We start from the raw sequence: 21,483 nt of genomic DNA on the forward strand, positions 1-21,483 counted from the left end.
GTTTGCTGCTAATTTCCCAAAAAGTTATTATTGGATATGCTCCAAGCTCTCTGTAAAGTTATTTTAAATTAGAGACAAGTTAAATTAAACCTTCAATTACGAAGTTAGTCGGAATTAGGAAACTCCATACTTTATGAAGCAGATCAAGTTTCCTAAAGTTACTTGTGACAAGGGGGCAGATTTATACTTTTTCACACAAAACTGCATTAGCGCAGTTTTGCGTGAAAAGGTATAGCGTTGGCTAGCGCCATTCCAGGATGCCAGCTGTGCACCATATTTATGGATTGGCTGGCGCTAATGTGCTGTTAGCGTCCTTGGAAAGGATGCTAACAGGGCTGGGGAGGCATAGGGTAAACCGGGGCTTGTGTCCCGAATTGTGGGGCTACACTGTTTAGAGGCAGAAAGATTGCCTCTAAGCAGTGTAGTGACATTTTCTGGTGCACAACCCCTATGGACATGGCTCCTGACTCAGTAAAGACAGGAGTCATGCCCACCACCCCAATGGCCATGCCCATGGGACGAATGGGCATGGCCATTGGGGCCAGCCCAATGCAGGGGGCCCCAAGTCAGGACCCCGAGCGGTGTTAGATAAAAAAATATATATACTTACCAGGAGTTACCTAGAATGGGTCCCCCATCCTTAGGTGTCCCCCTAGTGTGGGTAGTGTGCGTGGGGGTGTCCCTGGGGTCAGGGAAGATCACATGTGGCCAATTTCCATGGTCTCTGATCATGGAAATATGCCTACAGGTCCCCTTGCGCCTGCCCATACCCAGGCATTAAATAATGGTGCTAAGCCAGCTTAGAGCCATTATTTAAGTCCCACATCCCCCCGGGGGATAAATATGGAGCAAAGGATATATCATCCTTTTTTGGACGGGAGCGCCTACCTTGCATCTCATTGACGCAAGGTAGGTGTTCACGTCCAGAAAATGACGTTAACTCCATAACTTTGGCACTAGACGCGTCTAGCGCCAAAGTGTAAATATGGAGTTAGGTTTGCGCTGAATTAGCATTAAAAAAATGACCCTAATTCAGTGCAAACTGAGTATAAATATGGACCAAGGTTTTTTCCTTCAGGACTTCCAGGTGTAATGGATTTCCTAATGCAGAATGGTTAGGATATCCTCCAGCAAAAAAACTTTGAGTGTGGAAGATGGACATCCACCAAGTGAGGTAAAAGGTGTGGGAGGGAGGCTTCTGAGCTAAGGCCAGTTTATTTTTTAAAAACTTGATAAGCTTGGTTTTGCAAAAAGCTCGAACATTTTTCAAAATACAGAAAGTTGAAAGTCAGCCTACTTTACACCCTAATACTTTAAATCCCATATAATTGACTGGATTTAAAGTTTGATTGTGAAAAGTTGTATAAATGTGCTTTATTATGTACCTTAAAAATCCATGTATTCGTAGACATAGAATTACATGGTGTGCTCCTGAGAATTTACACCAGAATATTGATGACACAGAATATCAAGGACAGAATAATGAATCCAAAATATTGACAGGTAAGTAAGTATATGTTTCTATATCTTACTCCACATATGTGTATTTACACAATATACATATCTTCAAGGGATGTGAGGTAAGGAATAATAAATCTATACTTCCCTATATACACATACCATGCAATATTCTGTAATCATTATCCTTATGCTGCTATATTATTAGGGTTTAGAGCGCAGTGTTAATGTTTGGTCATAGCTGAGAGCCCTGCCCCCCTAAAAATAACTCTAGCTACAGAAGTCTATTTTAACTTTTGCAAAAGTGGAGCAGTAGGAGGAAATGAATACCAAGTAGGTCAATCAGCCCCGTGAAACCACGAGGTATGAATAATTGCTCAGTGAGTCCTTCCTTGTTTAAGTTTGCAGATCATAAGACTGAGAAGGTTCTCCAGTTATTTTTCTCTGGTAACTTTTTGACAGTTTCAACATTCATTTGAATGCTTAGGTTTCTTAAATACCATCTGGCCCACAGCTTTTTTATCCTGATGCTAATGTGGGTATTTGTAGGTCACGATAAATCATCTCTGACCCAGGCTTTAGGCAAAGGAAAGGATAATTAAGTAAGTAACTTTCCGACATAGATCACGGAAGCTAAACATCCCTTTGAATTGCTAATTATATTTAAGTGAATCAATTAAAACATTCCTTTAGTTTAATCTTGTAAACACTACTCTGCTGCCCTTTGTCACTGATTTTGTATTGTCTCAAATGTTGTTATTTCATTTCCCTTGCTATGCCATGAATAACAGCAACACAACTCTCTGAAAAATACCCCAGCCACCATGTATGAGTTGTAAAAACATTGTTCAAAAGATTGCACAACTCTCTTGCATTTTGGTGTATATTTAAGGCTTTCCAAATCATTCAAGTCAAATTATGGAGGCTTTTCTAGTGGTATGTATAAAAGAAGGAATAGAGCGGCTCGTGACATTTGAAAGTGGTGGGGCATAAAAGTTCAGGATGAGTGCCCTGTGGCGAGCATGTGTTTGAGAGCCAGCCTGATTATCATAAATTGAGAGTTCAGGGAATTCTACCAGAAGTGAAATTCCAGCTACGGTCCTGGTGGCGGATGGCGGTAAGGTGGTACTCCTGCCAGCATCAGTGCCACGCCAGTAGACTGCCGCAGACCGTATCATGAGACATGATACGCCCTGGCAGTGTTCTGCTGGTGGATGCTGCTGCTGGCAGCAGTGCCACATCCCGTCTCCTGCCGGAGGACCCCCTGCAAGCAGGTAAGATGGGGGCTCGGACAGGGAGGGGGCTGGAGGGTGTTGTGTGTGTGGGGGTGTGGGTGTATGTTTGTGTGTGCATGCATTTGGGTGTGTGTCGTGCAGAATGCATGTGTGCATGAATGGGTGTGAGTGTGCGTGTATGTGGTGTTATGTGTGAATGCGTGGGTGCTTGTATGTGTGTCAGTGTGTGTGGATGTGTGCGTGTTAATGTATGTATGCATGCAAGGGTGAATGTGGGTATGAGTGTGTGTATGCGTCTGTATGTTGGTGTGTGAATGTGCATGTATGTCATGGTGGGAGGGTGGGGGAGGACTCTTGGGAGGGGAGACCCCTATCAGTGTCAGAGAAGGAATTCCCTGGCACTGATAGTGCCTACTGCCATGGTTTTTGTGGTGGTAAGAAACCACGAAAACCATAGTGGTAGGCGGGGTGATAATCACGTGGGTGGGACAGTGACGGCTGCCTAGCTGGAGACTCAAGTCTCCAGCCTGACGACTGTTACCGCCCTAGCGGATGGAGTGGTATATTGGCAGTTTGGCTTGAGCCAAACCGCCAATGTCATATTTTGGGGAGAGGTACCGCCAGCCTGTTGGCAGGACCTTTCTCCAAAGTACCACCGTCTGCCAGGGTTGTAATGAGGGCCTTTATGTCTCATTCGAGGAATGAAGAAATATGGTCACAGCACTCACATTCTGCTGGAACTCCACTAGCTCCCTTTGCTGGTCAACTACTTCATCAAATGCAGCTGCATCAATCACAAATATTACAAATTATACAGCTGTTTTTTATGATGTAGTGCTCCAGCAAAGCCGTCATGACCTGTAGCACCTCCCTTATCTTGGGGAGAAGCTTGGAGCTCCACATATTATAAATATGAGTGTAATAGAAACACTGAATTTTTCTAACATCTCTGCAGCCTTTAATCATGGCAGACCAGATCGACCTTCATCATCCAATGCCTTCACATACACTTACATTTTGGGGCTGGGGCTTGGCCTGGTGGTGCCGATGGCAAGTGATGCACTTTTTTCTATCAGCCCCTTCACTGCACAATTTCATTCATCCTCCCTGTGGAGAACTCGACATGGTCAGGTTTATGGATTTTATGGGCATTATGTCTGCCTGGTTTTGATGCCTTTCTAGTCTGACAATTAGTGTTTTGTAAAGGCAAGTAAAGATAATGTCAGAAAAGTCTTGTTGAGGCATGATGAGTGCTCTTGTCATCCTACCCTGATTGTCATCTTAGAGTAATAGAAGGATTTTACTGATTAGGGATAGCTGGAAATTGATCTGTTTGTCGACTTTTTATAAACCATCCTTATTGAGATTTTGCATTATTCAATACTGTGAACAGGGCAAACAGAACAACCATTACAGCAGGGTGTATACCAACATGGTACAATTCAGCCCTGTTGGACCTGGCTTTTTGACAGGGACATCCCCAAACTTTTTGCCTCCTTCCTCCTATTTTTTCTGACCTGTTGTTGTTGGCTTTTGACCTCTGGGCACTTTACCACTGCTAACCAGTGCTAAAGTGCATATGCTCTCTGTGTAAATTGTACTACTGATTGGTTTATCCATGATGGACTATTTAATTTACTTGTAAGTCCCTGGTAGAGTGCACTACATGTGCCTAGGGCAGGTAGATTAAATGCTACTAGTGGGCCTGCAGCACTAGTTGTGCCACCCACCTCAGTAGCCCCTTAACCTTGTCTCAGGCCTGCCATTGCAAGGCCTGTGTGTGCAGTTTCACTGCCACTTCGACTTGGCATTTAAAGGTACTTGCCAAGCCTAGAACTCCCCTTTTTCTATACATAAGTCACCCCTAATGTGTGCCCTAGGTAACCCCTAGAGCAGGGTGCTGTGTGGGTAAAAGGAAGGACATGTACTTGTAAGGTTATATGTCCTGGTAGTGTAAAGCTCCTAAATTCGTTTTTACACTACTGTGAGGCCTGCTCCCTTCATAGGCTAACATTGGGGCTGCTCTCATACCTTGTTGAAGTGGCAGCTGCTGATCTGAAAGGAGCAGGAAGGTCATATTTAGTATGGCCAGAATGGTAATATAAAATCCTGCTGACTGGTGAAGTCGGATTTAATATTACTATTCTAGAAATGCCACTTTTAGAAAGTGAGCATTTCTTTGCACTAAAACCTTGTTGTGCCCTTCAATCCACGTCTGGCTAGGTTTAGTTGACAGCTCCTTGTGCATTCACTCAGACACACCCCAAACACAGGGTACTCAGCCTCACTTGCATACATCTGCATTTTGAATGGGTCTTCCTGGGCTGGGAGGGTGGAGGGCCTGCCCTCACACAAAGGACTGCCAAACCCCCTACTGGGACTCTGGCAGACAGGATTGAACTGAAAGGGGGCTTGGTGCATTTCTGAGACACTCTTTGAAGTCACCCCCACTTCAAAGGCACAACTTAGTATAAAACAGGGCCTCTGCCCTACCTCATCAGACACTTGCTGGAGAAGAAACCTGAACCAGAAACTACATCCTGCCAAGAAGAACTGCCTGGCTGCTCAAAGGACTCACCTGTCTGCTTTTCTACAAAGGACTGCTGCCTTGCTGTTGGCCTGCTGCCTTGCTGAACTGCCTGGCTGCTCAAAGGACTCACCTGTCTGCTTTTCTACAAAGGACTGCTGCCTTGTTGTTGGCCTGCTGCCTTGCTGAACTCTTGTCTGGCTGTAAAAGTGCTCTCCAAGGGCTTGGATAGAGCTTGCCTCCTGTTCCCTGAAGTCTCAGGACCAAAAAGACTTCTCTCTTCCTCTTGGACGCTCCGTGCGCCGAACTTTTCGACGCACAGCTTGTTCCGCGGTAAGAAAAACGCCGCACACCGATGCTGATCGACGCGACGTCTTCGGGACGACCGAAACTTTGACGCACGGCCTCGCAAGGACAACGCCGCCCGACTTCCCGGGAGAAATCGACGCGACGCCTGCCGTGAGATCGAAACTTTGACGCACGGCCTCGCAAGGACAACGCCGCCCAACTTCCCAGGAGAAATCGACGCGACGCCTGCCGTGAGATCAAAACTTTGATGCACGGCCTCGCAAGGACAACGCCGCCCGACTCCGCAGGAGAAATCGACGCAACGCCTGCCGTGAGATCGAAACTTCGACGCGCAGCCCCGCAGAACGACGCGCAGCCGGAAAACAAGCAGGAAAATCCACGCACAGACCCGGGACATCTGGTACTCCCCGCAAACCACAGTAAGAGACTGTCCGCGCGCCGGAAAACAACGCACGACTGTCCGCATGGAAAATAACGACACAAGTCCGTGTGTGCTGAGGAGAAATCGACGCACACACCAGTTTTCCATGTACCTCTTCTCCTGTGGCCCTCTGAGGAGATTTTCCACCAGAAACCAGGTACTTTGTGTTTGAAAGAGACTTTGTTTACTTTCTAAAGACTTAAGACACTTTCTATCACTTTTCAGTGATATCTTTACAAATTCGTATTGCAACTTTGATCGTTTTGACCTGAAGATACCCAGATAAATATTATATATTTTTCTAAACACTGTGTGGTGTATTTTTGTGGTGTTATGCTATGGTGTTGTATGATTTATTGCACACATGCTTTACACATTGCCTTCTAAGTTAAGCCTGACTGCTCGTGCCAAGCTACCGGAGGGTGAGCACAGGCTGATTTTGGATTGTGTGTGACTTACCCTGACTAGAGTGAGGGTTCTTGCTTGGACAGAGGGCAACCTGACTGCCAACCAAAAACCCCATTTCTAACATTGGTGATCAGCGGTGAGGATAGGACTTGTGTTTGTGCAGTGACATACAATAGCTAAGTATTTCACTACCTACCCACAGTTGAAGGTCAACTTGATTTTTCATCTTTTTTTTGGCTTTTGGTTCTCTGATGTCCTCCTGGATATACTATTGATATTTTGGACTTTGGATCTTGGTTTTTGCTGATAAGATCTTATCAGAATGGGATTGTGTACCTACTCATTCTTTGTTCGTACTGACCACCTCACTAAGGCTGACCTAAGGAAGCTTTGCAGAAAATGGGGCCTTCCTGTAGCAAGGAGATCTACTAAAGCGGAGATGCTACATAACTACATAGTCTGGGGGGAGGAAAGATGGGCAGAGAGAGAGGCAGCAAGAAACCAAATGACTAAGTACCCCTCAGATGAGGAGGAGGACTACGCACATGAGGAGGAAGACTGCTCACATGAGGAGGAAGACTACTCAGATGAGGACAGTGACCCAGAAATAGATGAATGGCTCCGAAGTCAAAGGCGACAGGAGCAACAATTAGAGGAGTATCTTGCAGAGGTTGAGGCAAAAAGACTCTTAGCCCTGGAAGAAGAAAAGATTGCAGCTCAAGAGCTGAGCTGTAAAGAGCTGAAACTGGAGGCCGGAAGGGCTGAGTCCAGTTCAGATGGTGGCAGCAAAAATCTTGCATCTAGTACTGCTGAAGAAGGGCAGAAGCCCAGAGATGTGGTGCCCAACTTGAAGAAGGGAGTTGACACACCCCAGGCGGTTCAAGGGTATGAGGTAGTTCCCGTTATGCACAGGGTCCCTGAGAAGGATTGGGGAAATGGCACAGGGATTCATATTCCTACTGGGGGGAGGGACACTTTACTGACTATAGCAGAGAGTGACAGAGAAAAGGGTTCCCCCCTGGTGGACGTCCTGGATATAGAGTGTAGAGACATCCCAGAAGAGTATGGGTTGAGTGTCAGGGACAGACAGATACTGTCTCACCAGTCTCAGGAGGGTGAGGTAGAGTGCTTTTCCAAGGTTGAGTTACTGGGTGGTTGGGTGAAGGGTACTGTGGTTAATACATGTGAAGGGCAGAATGATGTAATTGCTGGAGAGCATATGTCTGGTCCTTATTTTCCAGAGCTACGCCAACACCAGGTGGAGTGTGAGTTCTCTGACCCCAGGAAATTTACAATGGAGGCAGACTTCTTGGTGAGTACCAGAGAGTCTGAAGGGAGTGGTCTAGGTGGTCCCCAACCGAGTGAGGTGGGAAAGGATTGTAGTGTCCCAGGTAGGTCCCAGGTCCTAGAGGGTTCCATGAGGGAACACCAGGAGGGAAGCCTAGCCTGTACCGTAGGGCCACCTTTTGAGGGAAGCCCCACAGTGTCAGAAGAACTTGGCGGGTGACTGTAGCCAGCATCCCAACAGTTCTGGTGTCTGGCAGTACCCCTCCTAGTGAGGGGGTGCAGAAGTCCAGACATAGGGTTGAGAGGGGGTTGCAGACCCCAGTGGAGGACCTTGAGAGTCAGGGGACAGCTCTGAGAGCAGAGCCCCCCAGGAATGACCCAGGTGAAACCGTTTCTGGTTTGGGGGAAACCCAGACTCTGCCGGATGGGCAGAGGTCGGGAGACCTGCGCCAACCAGACTCTTGTGTGGCCCTTGGGGACGGTGTGTCCCTTGTGGGGGGTGAGAGTGCCCCCCAGGAAGTCCTGGCATGCCAGGCAAAGATTCAACCTCAAGGTGGTGACTCTGGATTGGATACCCAGGTTCAGAGGTTAAACTCTGACCTGGTGGGAGGTAGATGTGCCTCCCAAGAAGTCCTGCTGTGCCAGGCAATTGTCCAACCTCAGGGTGTTGACTCTGGGTTGGATGACCAGGTTCAGAGGTTAAACTCTGACCTGGAGGGGGGTAGGTGTGCCCCCCAGAAAGTCCTGGCGTGCCAGGCAATTGCCCTACCTCCGGGTGGTGACCCTGGGTTGGGGAACCAGGCTCAGAGGTTAAACTCTGACCTGGTGGGAGGTAGGTGTGCCTCCCTGGAAGTCCTGGCCTGCCAGGCAATGGTTCAACCTCAGGGTGGTGACTCTGGGTTGGCTAACCAGGTTCAGGGGATAAGCTCTGACCTGTTGGGGGGTAGGCGTGCCCCCCAGAAAGTCCTGGTGTACCAGGCAGTTGTCCAACCTCAGGGTGCTGACTCTGGGTTGGATAACCGGGTTCAGAGGTTAAACTCTGACCTGGTGGGGGGTAGGTGTGCCCCCCAGAAAGTCCTGGCGTGCCAGGCAATTGTTCAACGTCAGGGTGGTGACTCTGGGTTGGATAACCGGGTTCAGAGGTTAAACTCTGACCTGGTGGGGGGTAGGTGTGCCCCCCAGAAAGCCCTGGCGTGCCAGGCAATTGTTCAACCTCAGGGTGGTGACCCTCGGTTGGAGAACCAGGTCCAGAGGTTAAACTCTGACCTGGTGGAGGGTCAGTGTGCCCTCCAGGAAGTCCTGGCATGCCAGGCAATTGTTCAACTTCAGGGTGGTGACTCTGAGTTGAATGGCCAAGTTCAGAGGTTAAACTCTGACCTTGTGGAGGGTCAGTGTGCCCTCCAGGAAGTCCTGGCGTGCCAGGCAATTGTTCAACTTCAGGGTGGTGACTCTGAGTTGAATGGTCAGGTGCAGAGGTTAAACTCTGACCTGGTGGGGGGTAGGTGTGCCTCCCAGAAAGTCCTGGTTTGCCAGGCAGTGATCCAGTCTGAGGGTACAGACACTAGGCTGGAAGACCAGGTTCAGGGTTTCCCCCCGGACCTGGAGGGAGGGGCTACTGATAACAGTGCCCTACCATGTTGTCTTCTGAGGAGGCCACTCCTAGTTGGAGGGTGCTGGACCCCAGAAGGGAGGGCAGGGGGAGGGAAGCCTCACCCCGGGCCCTAGTCCAACCTGAAGGTACAGACCCCAGGTTGGAGGGCCAGTTGCAGGTTAACAGCCCTGCACTGGTGGAGGAATGGTACAGGGCGACTTCTGTAAGCACCCTGACCATGTTGGACTCTGGGGGTACCGCTCCAGGAGGGAGGGTACAGAGCCCCAGAGGGGAGGACCAGGTTCAGGCTGTCATCCCTGACCTGGTGGAAGGGAGAGTGGTTAAAGGGTGCCCAGCACCTGGGGCTACCGCCCCCCACTCTCCACAGCCACAGTGGTTGGAGAGCTTTGAGAGGCCTGGGGCCTGGCTCTCATCCCTGGCAGCTGTCAGTAATCACTGTGGCTTGCTGTCCGGGTGGACAGAGTTATCCCTGGGGAGGGGGCAAGTGTCACACCCCGGGGGTAGAGTGGGCAACCCCACTGTGTTGGTCATGGTGGTACTATCCTGCTCCTGGGATACATCTGTGAGCAAAGTAAGGTTAGGTGCTGCACAGATGGGATCCGCAGGTAAGGAGAAAGGTTCCCCATGGGTTGGCTTAGTGGGCCCTGAGAGTATGGACAGAGGGATCCAATTGGAGTCAGGAAGGCGAAGAACTGGAGCATGCCCCTGCTGTTGTGGGCCTGGGTCCTTGTTCTGTCGCCTCAAACAGGGAAGTACATTAGGATAGTGATTGTTCTCCCCTGGCTTTAGGCTGGTAGGGGGTCATGTTGGACCTGGCTTTTTGACAGGGACATCCCCAAACTTTTTGCCTCCTTCCTCCTATTTTTTCTGACCTGTTGTTGTTGGCTTTTGACCTCTGGGCACTTTACCACTGCTAACCAGTGCTAAAGTGCATATGCTCTCTGTGTAAATTGTACTACTGATTGGTTTATCCATGATGGACTATTTAATTTACTTGTAAGTCCCTGGTAGAGTGCACTACATGTGCCTAGGGCAGGTAGATTAAATGCTACTAGTGGGCCTGCAGCACTAGTTGTGCCACCCACCTCAGTAGCCCCTTAACCTTGTCTCAGGCCTGCCATTGCAAGGCCTGTGTGTGCAGTTTCACTGCCACTTCGACTTGGCATTTAAAGGTACTTGCCAAGCCTAGAACTCCCCTTTTTCTATACATAAGTCACCCCTAATGTGTGCCCTAGGTAACCCCTAGAGCAGGGTGCTGTGTGGGTAAAAGGAAGGACATGTACTTGTAAGGTTATATGTCCTGGTAGTGTAAAGCTCCTAAATTCGTTTTTACACTACTGTGAGGCCTGCTCCCTTCATAGGCTAACATTGGGGCTGCTCTCATACCTTGTTGAAGTGGCAGCTGCTGATCTGAAAGGAGCAGGAAGGTCATATTTAGTATGGCCAGAATGGTAATATAAAATCCTGCTGACTGGTGAAGTCGGATTTAATATTACTATTCTAGAAATGCCACTTTTAGAAAGTGAGCATTTCTTTGCACTAAAACCTTGTTGTGCCCTTCAATCCACGTCTGGCTAGGTTTAGTTGACAGCTCCTTGTGCATTCACTCAGACACACCCCAAACACAGGGTACTCAGCCTCACTTGCATACATCTGCATTTTGAATGGGTCTTCCTGGGCTGGGAGGGTGGAGGGCCTGCCCTCACACAAAGGACTGCCACACCCCCTACTGGGACTCTGGCAGACAGGATTGAACTGAAAGGGGGCTTGGTGCATTTCTGAGACACTCTTTGAAGTCACCCCCACTTCAAAGGCACAACTTAGTATAAAACAGGGCTTCTGCCTTACCTCATCAGACACTTGCTGGAGAAGAAACCTGAACCAGAAACTACATCCTGCCAAGAAGAACTGCCTGGCTGCTCAAAGGACTCACCTGTCTGCTTTTCTACAAAGGACTGCTGCCTTGCTGTTGGCCTGCTGCCTTGCTGAACTCTTGTCTGGCTGTAAAAGTGCTCTCCAAGGGCTTGGATAGAGCTTGCCTCCTGTTCCCTGAAGTCTCAGGACCAAAAAGACTTCTCTCTTCCTCTTGGATGCTCCGTGCGCCGAACTTTTTGACGCACAGCTTGTTCCGCGGTAAGAAAAACCCCGCACACCGACGCTGATCGACGCGATGTCTTCGGGACGACCAAAACTTTGACGCACGGCCTCGCAAGGACAACGCCGCCCGACTTCCCAGGAGAAATCGACGCGACGCCTGCCGTGAGATCAAAACTTTGACGCACGGCCTTGCAAGGACAACGCCGCCCGACTCCGCAGGAGAAATCGACGCGACGCCTGCCGTGAGATCGAAACTTCGACGCGCAGCCCCGCAGAACGACGCGCAGCCGGAAAACAAGCAGGAAAATCCACGCACAGACCCGGGACATCTGGTACTCCCCGCAAACCACAGTAAGAGACTGTCCGCGCGCCGGAAAACGACGCACGACTCCCCGCATGGAAAATAACGACACAAGTCCGTGTGTGCTGAGGAGAAATCGACGCACACACCAGTTTTCCACGTACCTCTTCTCCTGTGGCCCTCTGAGGAGATTTTCCACCAGAAACCAGGTACTTTGTGTTTGAAAGAGACTTTGTTTAATTTCTAAAGACTTAAGACACTTTCTATCACTTTTCAGTGATATCTTTACAAATTCGTATTGCAACTTTGATCGTTTTGACCTGAAGATACCCAGATAAATATTATATATTTTTCTAAACACTGTGTGGTGTATTTTTGTGGTGTTATGCTATGGTGTTGTATGATTTATTGCACAAATGCTTTACACATTGCCTTCTAAGTTAAGCCTGACTGCTCGTGCCAAGCTACCGGAGGGTGAGCACAGGCTGATTTTGGATTGTGTGTGACTTACCCTGACTAGAGTGAGGGTTCTTGCTTGGACAGAGGGCAACCTGACTGTCAACCAAAAACCCCATTTCTAACAAGCCGTTAATCCATGTGCACATGAATGTATGATATCTGGACAATGCTTGGGGAACGATCATGACAACACAACCAAACTGTGAGCCTTAATAGGACCTAAGGGACTTGGGGTGTGCCTTTATGATCCAGAGTCTGCCAGCAGTCCTAACAGTCTTGCAGAGCAGTCAGACTTGGGAGGGTAGTGTAGTAAACACCTACAATACCCTATTGTGTGACCATATAGCAGGGAGAGGCAGCCCTAGCGGGAAAGGAGAGGGAAAGGGAAAAGAGGTAGATAGGAAGGGGATAGTGTGAGGAGGCCCTGAATTGTGAGTATCCACTTAGTCAGGTGTTGTGATGTATCTGGTTAGATTGAGGTGTTTGTGCAGTCAGGCGTGCCGTGATGGGTGGTAAGTAGATCCTCTCATGTGGCCACAATGCAGGGTTTTTGCAACCCAAGCACTTTTTACAAATGAAGTGTAGTGGCTTTAGCCCTGCCCGATTTAATAGTCATTGCCTGCCAGCTTGCTGCCCCATGGAATATGCTTGCTCTCCAATGGATTGCAAGCATTTGCCGGCCCATTAACTATGCTAAGTCAATAAACAAATTAGAGGCACTGCCAGCTCTTTGATGCTTGTACAGGCGCAGCAGGCCACTGGCCAAACAGTCCAGGTCTGTATAGCCCATTACCCAGGCCAGGGACTTAGTGACTTTCAACCACAAAACACATGTGGTCGGGTAGCTCCAGAGTATTATATCTGCCTCTGCAACACAGGAGAGTGGGTAGGCAAGAGACGTGCGTTATATTCTGTGTAATTTGACAGGTGTGAGGTAAGCCCTGTGTTGGATGTTATGCTGGAATCGGACATTGCGGGAGACCTTGCATGGGTGTGCCAAGATTCGATCCTACTCCTTTTGGATCAGCTTGCGTCAAATATTTGACTCCTAGGTGTAATAAAGTGTTGTCGGTGGGTCCTGTGATTTATGTGCAAGGGCTTTAGTGAGCCAAGTAATTAGCCTATCCATAGTGTGCAGTGTCTGTGTCATGGGGTGCGAGTCAGGTTCTGTGTCAGCTATGCCCTATAGTCACTTCAGTTCCCCCAGTAGTTCCTAGTACCTCAAGAACTGTCCCGCCTGGAGGTCTGTACGTACTGACAGTTGGTGAAAGAGTATGAGTCTCTGTTGTGGAATAGGTCAGTCAGGGTCCTCACCCCTTCTGCCTCTCAAAGTTCTACACCCTTTCTCCTCACCCACTCCCAGATTGCCCCAGCATATTGCAGCATCTCCGGCATGATCTGCAATGCCCTCCTATGTCTTGCGTACCCCACTCTCCAGAGGCTGCCAGAGGACAAGGACAAGCTGACCTTCAGGGAAAATTATTCCAGAACTGAGCAAAGTGCCCTTTCCTCAGAATTCATCCCAATCTATGCCAGGTGGGGACCCACCAGCCAGCAGGTGGGTCACTGCAGCTGTTCTGCCAGGTAGTAATGTGCGAACACTGAGGTATCCAGCCCTCGTAGGTCACTGAGGAGCCACAGGATGACCAGGGCTACTCTGCACCTTCTCCACCTCATACAAGGCCACCACACAATGTGTTCAGCAACTGAAATGTGCTCCAGAGAATACTCACTGGCAGGTTAGTAAAATAATATAGGGTTCTCTGGAGCAATACCATTTTGTAGAGTGATATGCAACTCTGTACTATAAGGGGAAAGTAGCTCCAAAAGGTGATTTGGAACCAGAAAGACGAGATTGATTTTGTATGGTTTCCAGTGATCAAATATTAGAGCAAATGGAAAGTGTGGTGCTCCCAACGAATAGCCTGGGTGCCTACCGTGATGTGTTGCAGGATGCAGCCTGGGAGGAGTGTCAAGGACAACTCTTGGCCCAGTTGGCCCCTAAGCCTGAGGCAGCCAGGAAAGAGTCCAGTTTGTGTGCCATTTTGTCTATACCCTGGCAGATATCCTTTACATAGCTGTAGAGTTATTCCCCACGTTCGACTCATTAGGTGAAGCCGCTTTGCAAACTGCTCAATCATCAGTGAGAAAAGTAGAGGGGAGGAGTGCAGCCCTGACCTGTGCCTCGACTGACCTGGAATGGAGCCAAGATTCTACGGCCTATTTTGAGCTTTCTGTGGGTTATGAGTTGAGGCGTTTGACCATCTTCTGTAGTCTGACCCTAATACCCCCTGCATCCAGGGACATGAGCATGGTGTCCTATTCTTCAGCATCAAACAATTTCTCCAGGCCCATGACCAAACAAGCCGCAACTGGCCAACCTTGCGGGCCATCTCCAGTATTCTGTGAAGCCGTTGAATATTGAGGGTCGTGGATCGAGTCAGTATAAATCGTTTTGATTCGGGTGAACCGCGCTCAACATATGTTCCATCAAACTCGTAGATCCAACCTTGCTTAAGATCTTACAATCACTGCCCAACATGGACAGTACCCTGTAGGAGGCGATCTCAAGGGAGTCACAACCTGGCTTCAGAATAGAGACCAGGAGCACATCACGGACAGCTGGGGCAAGCACCCAGCTTCAAGGCCAGTGTTGTATAACTCTAATAATTTGAGGACTAAGGCTGTTTCGTAGGTCTTGTAAATTTCAACGGATATGCCATTGAGGTCTAGAGCCTTGTATATGGTGGAATAGGTAATGATGCCCCTTTAAAGGGGCCATTTAGGGCCTTTCACTAGATCTGTTTGACCACTTCAATTATGTGTGACTCAAATGTTAGTTATGAGTCGAAATTATATCTAAAATCATAGATTGTGAGTGTGTATGATCATGTCAACGATGACCACAATATACCAAGGATTACCATTATTATGGCAGGGGTTAATTATTCTGGGATGGGGATCATGAGATCATGGAAGCCTGCAATATGCCCTGAGTTACCACCAGAAGCCAGGGCTGTCATCATTCCAGCGGTGGGAACAATCATTCTGTTGTCTTCTACAGTTCTATAGAAAACAAAGCCTTTAAAGCTGGACCAGAACCATACCATGGGGCTACAATCAACCTACATTATGACACCAATGGGCACCAACACTACATTGATGCTCACAGTATGCCACAACCTATCCGTAAGCATTGCAGTGTTAACATTATACCAGAAGGAAACAACATGCTATGGGTTCCAACAATATGCCAGGAATCAGCACCACTATGTCAGAGTCCATTATACAATAGTTGGCTATCATTATGCTCTGGATGCCAAAAATATGCCACTAATTCCCACCATTTTGCCAATACTAATATGTACTAGTATTATACTATGACACACACGTGCACATGCATTATCACACACACTTCATCACACACACATAATCACACAAAAGCCTGTATGAACACAGCAGCATTCAAGCCTGTTTTAAAAAAGCTTACCTTGCAACACATCCAACTCAGGCTGCAACACTACTCTCTCTGTTCCTTTGTCATCCTGTTGATACTAGCGAACTCTGTTTCAGCTGATTGGCACGCCCTGCATCACTAGTGTTATTCTGTACAACCACTAACTCTGATGCAGAGCTGCATCATAATTGTCTGTGTCGTAACACAGTTAGTATGAAGAAGATCCTGCTATTGGTTTTGTGGTGCTGCCATAAAGCCTAGTGCACGAGAGCTTGTGGTGCTGCCAAACAGCCGAGCGCTCAAAAGCTTCTGGTGCTGCCATAAAGCCTAGCGCTCAAGAGCTATAGTCTATAAGATTCACCTGAGAAGGTAATTACAGAAGCCTTAGGCGTGTCTACATGAAAGAGGTCTATTGGACCACAATAATGAACATTCAGTTATTCATTTCACAACGTTGAGAAGGGATCATTCAAATGATAGAGGAGACATAGGTGAGCAGTCTAAGGATTAATTCAAGAAAGGGTGCAAAAAGTACATCACAATCATAAAAAGCTTGAATGCCCAGCCAAACATTTTGTCTATACAACAGTTTAATATTAACACCTATAGCTCAAATACATCTACCATATCAACAAATTCAAATCAAGGAACAGGACAAAATACAATAAAATTACAATGCAAAAATTATAACGAAATATGGCAATAAAATAAAGTGGATTTACTGGACCCAAGGAAAGCAGATGTAATACACAATGCACTTAAAAAAAGGGGCACTTTATAAAAACAAAACATATTGCTATGCAAGAAAATGTATAATGTTAACAAAGCTCAAGCGTTTATGAATCTCTAGGGGTCGCGAATCACAGACTGTGTTTGAAACAACCAGCAAGAAGAAACAATAAAGCAGCAATGCAAACCAAGAACAATTGTGTCTGTAACAATCTCAAACTGCTATTGTTTGCAAAGTTCTATTGATAAAGACACTGTTAGTCACAATGAATTAATGTAATCATCGAACTATAATGAAATACTCTGAATCTCTTTGGTTTCAAATGAAAGCTTGGAAAACTAAACTATAGCCAACATTAAAACAAACCTACAGAAAATAAATACAATAGTATTAACAGTGGCAGTGAAAACTGCAAGGCAAAGACAGTGTCTTGAAGTTAGGCCACATATTTGTGGGTACACTAGAGGTATGGTGTCAAACCAAGTCACGACCATCTTAGCAGTACCTGTAGGAGTCCGTGTCTTCTAAGCTCACCTCCATCAACACTGCATAGTAAAATGGGATCGGTGTATATTCCCAAATATTGTTGCTTGACCAGGGTGAATCCTCAGTAACTTACCTTATTCTTGTGGAGAAGTGTACGCTAAGTTCGGGCTGCATGGACCTCTAGGGCTGACCATGGACTCCCATACTGGTAAATACAAGCAGCAGCATTGGAGCAAGTATGATGACCTTTAGCAGGCCACAGTTTTATTTCAAGTTAGGAGAAAGTGGGCATCACACCAGATTCATATTCTTGATACAGTTCAGCAACAAGGGGTTAACACACCTCCAAATTCAAGAAACGGCAAGTGAACTACTGAAAGACTAAGGTCTTGATTTTGAGTTTGGTGGGGGGGTTTACTTTATCACAAATGTGACGGACATCCCATCCGCCGTTTTACTTTCCAATTATTGCCGAAGGAGATTGTAATACGGCGGACGGAACACCCGTCACATTTGTGACAGAGAAACCCATCCGTCAAACTTTAATCGAGGCCCTCAGACTTGCTGCCAAGCAATGTCCAGTGCATTTTATAATTTCACAGTGCTAGACTAATCAGGCTGGGTTCAGCAAGAATCTCTACCTTCATGCCACAAAGGGTGCTTTAGCAGGAAGTGATGTGTATTGCTCACAGAGTACTGTAAACAAACAAAGAACGTGAAGAACTAGGGGATCAAGTTGTGCTCTGTGAGTAGCACTCATCTTCCAACTTACAAATGCCATTCTTACATTATGACCATAATTATGAACATTTATGGGTGGTGATAGCTTAGTCCAACCAGTAATATTTGCAAACCATTTATCAGATTTCATACACACTAATGTTCACTATGGGTTACTCCTGCAATGATTGCACATAATGTAAACGGACACTATTGTTAATATAAAGATAGGCACACAAAGAAGACTTTCAAATCCCAACCCTCAGAACTTCCTCTTACATATGGGCACCAGTCGAGAGTCTGACTTAGTTCGGAAACAAATTATTTCCTTAATGCCAGGTTGCCACTATTAAAATAACAATTACAGATCCACTAAGCAAACTTCCTCACGATCACTGGCACACATTAAAATGCAAATACCGCCTGCCAAGCCCAGCACCATTCACAGCAGTAGGTCCACATTCAGCCTTGCAACGGCAACACAAAATGATCACATAAACTCCACCAGTCATTCCACTACACCAGTGTGTAGAAAATCCTGCGCACAAATGCAAACTTCCAGACTATTTGTTTCAATTACCATCCTACCATCTGCTGCTTTGAAAGATAACTGCTGCTCTTCAACTAGCATCTTTCCATGCTCCACATTAAACTCTATTTTAGTGAGTCAAACCTTCAACCACACTCTTAGACTTGTAAGTGTTCTTATCAAACACATTATAAATACTGAACAGAATAAGGGCCAAAATAAAAGTATAGATTATACGATTCCACTAGTAATTACCTAATACCATAATCTATGTTTTTGTTCTATTTTCTGTTCAGTATTCACAATGTGTCTGGGACAATGGACTAGATTCTATAAGTGTGCACGAATCAAAGAGTAAAAGACTTTGGCAATCATTATAACATTGGTGGTAAGTCCCGCTTACCGCCATGCCGACAGCTGCCAACATACCGCTACCCATATTATTACCCACACATAGCAATCCGTCACTATACAGCCACACACACAAGTCCACCAGCCCAAAGGTCAGTGATAAAGTGGCAGTAGCAAAACCAACACCATTACACCAACAGAACTACACCCACAGCATTATGACCCACGAATCACCGCAGTGGACATTCAACCGTGGTAATCCATTGGCGGGACATACCGCTGCGCTCAAAATACACACAACCTTATAAAACAACACTACATTGGACAATTCAAACTACACACATCTGACACACATACACACACCACACCCATACCACTATAAAACACACACACACACTACCCTCAACCCTTTACAACTCAAATAAATTGACAACAGAGAGAGAGAGGGACACCACGAGCACCCACAGAACCAGAGCCACATAACACCATCACCAATACACCATCCACGCACTTTACAGCACACACCCCAACATATCACCCCACACACCCTCACACACACTACACCCATGGCACCACAAAGACACCCCAGGTTCTCAGAGGAGGAGCTAAGGGTCATGGTGGAGGAAATCGTCCGGGTAGAGCCACAGATATTCGGATCCCAGGTGCGGCAGACATCCATTGCTAGGAAGATGAAGCTATGGCAGAGAACCGTGGACAGGGTCAACGCTGTGGGATAGCACCCCAGAAAAAGGGATGACATCAGGAAGAGGTGGAATTACCTACGAGGGAAGGTACGTTCCGTGGTTGCAAGACCCCAGATAGCTGTACAGAGGTCTGTCAGTGGACCCCCACCTACTCCCTCACAACTAACAACATGGGAGGAGCAAGTCTTGGCAATACTGCATCCTGAGGGCCTGGCAGGAGTAGCAGGAGGACTGGATTCTGGTAAGTAAAATATCTATTACTATCTCCACCCTACCTGCATGGCATCACATACCCCCCACACCTACCCTCACACCATCACCCCACCACCTCACAAACACCTCACATACACCCCACCATCACAACACACCCATCCCAATACCACGTCCTGCATGCACCACCAATGCATGGACATCACTCACAGCCCTGCATGGACACTCATCACTAGAGCATGCACATTAGAGAGAATCACCTAGCCCACAAAGTCACTACTCACACCAGGCAAAGCTGACAGGGCAATCACAACCATACAGGGCAACACACCCATGCACAAGATGTCACACGCAGAAACAGTAACCCTGCATTTACATCCCCACAGGTGGCCCACACCACGTCATCGGAGAGGAGGTGCCAGCAACATCCAGTCCCCCCCCAGAAGAGACCCACAGTGATGACAGCAGCTCTGGATTCCTGGATCTGGATGACCAACCTGGCCCATCAGGGATCTCCGGACAGGCAGTTACCCAGCCGCAGTCCCATACTACCACAGAGCCTCCCCCCTCAGGAAACACCAGCACAGCATCCACCCAGCGGGCCCATACCTCTGTCCCCACGACAGGTCAATCAGCAGTGTGCCCACCACTACAGGCAACCCCACAAACACAGGATGATCAGGGACCTGGGGACAGTGGCAGTGGGCACACGGTTCAGGGGACAGAGGCACATGACACCCTAGGGAAGCTAGGGAAGCTGGGAGGACTGCTTATGTGACAGGGGAAGGACAGGCCCAGGGAACCGACTCTCCAGGAGGCACTCACTAACATCCTGGGAGCATACCACCATTCTCAGGAGACAATGGGCCTGATACTGGACAAGTTGCAGGAGACCCAGCAGATGCGGGAGGGACAGTACCTGGGGATCAGGGAGGACCTGAAGGACATCCACACCATCCTGGTCACCATTGCAGGGGTGTTGGCAGACATGGCCAACACCATGAGGGAAGCCGTGGCACACCACAGGGCCCCTGACACTAGCTACACCGATGAACAGCCCTCCACCTCCACTGCCACTAGTGGACAGGAGGCCCCGCCTCAGGAACAACAGGCCACCACCACCCCTGCCCCTGCAGAAGGAGAACCACCCCAAAAACGGTCCCTGCGATCCAGGCAGAAGCCAGAGAACATTGCCAAGACCTCCGCCAGGAAATAGGACTCCCCTGATTGTCACCCTTGTGTCCCACTCTGTCACCCTGTCCACCTTGAACTGCCATTGCTCCACTTCCTATGCCCCCTTGGACAATGCACCTGTGATACAAAGAGACTGGACTCTATAGTGGAGTTTCCTCCATCATCCCATTACACATACCACTCTACTTATTAGCACTTAAATAAATACCCTTTGAAAAAAACCAAATATGGAGTATGTCAAATGATTTAAGTATGTATTTGTTTTACAAGGTTTAAACACTGCAATACAACTGTACAGTAATGTATACATAGGAATGACCTGTAGTTGGCTGCAGTCAACACACCAAGTGCCAGAGTGGGGCACAGATATCTGAAAATAGAGCTGCCAAAGGGTACAGTAAGAGACCATAGAATTGGGAGACTCTGCCTGCCATGTACAATGTCAAATACAAAACTGTCAATGCAAAGTGAATTTACAGTGTCTAACCTGTGTGTCACTGGAAGCACTGTTGTATAATAGCTGTTCTGTTGTCCTCATCCTCTTCCTCCTCATATTCACTGTCCACAGGGTCCACTGCTGCCACATGCCCATCTCCAGCCTCATCCTCCTGCAGAAAAGGCACCTAGCATCTCAAGGCAAGGGTATGCAACATGCAGCATGCCACAATGATCTGGCACACCTTCTTGGGTGAGTAGTACAGGAATCCACCTGTTAGATGGAGGCAACGAAACCTGGCCTTCAGGAGGCCGAATGTCCTCTCTGTTATTCTTCTTGTTTCCCTTGTGCCTCATTGTAACATTCTTCTGCCCTTGTCCTGCGATTCCATACAGGGGTCAGTAGCCATGAGAGGTTGGGGTAACCAGAGTCACCTGCAAATATCAAGGGATACCTATTAACCAAACACTAAGTCTTATGGCCAACACCATACCCATACACCAACATATACTGGGTGGGAACCATGGGCTCACCTATTAGCCACACCCGGTG

At 47.7% G+C, this 21,483-nt stretch overlaps 2 protein-coding genes across 2 annotated transcripts in view; one reads left to right on the forward strand and one right to left on the reverse strand.

Moving 5' to 3' along the window:
* Positions 1–21,483, reverse strand: part of DOCK2 (dedicator of cytokinesis 2) — a 2,133,690-nt gene that overhangs the window by 930,568 nt on the left and 1,181,639 nt on the right. The gene's annotated exons all lie outside the window — the stretch shown is intronic.
* The window catches only part of INSYN2B (inhibitory synaptic factor family member 2B), a 514,920-nt gene that overhangs the window by 332,223 nt on the left and 161,214 nt on the right, over positions 1–21,483 (forward strand). The window lies entirely within an intron of this gene.

The sequence above is a fragment of the Pleurodeles waltl genome, chromosome 7 (assembly GCF_031143425.1).
Source record: "Pleurodeles waltl isolate 20211129_DDA chromosome 7, aPleWal1.hap1.20221129, whole genome shotgun sequence".
NCBI lineage: Eukaryota > Metazoa > Chordata > Amphibia > Caudata > Salamandridae > Pleurodeles > Pleurodeles waltl.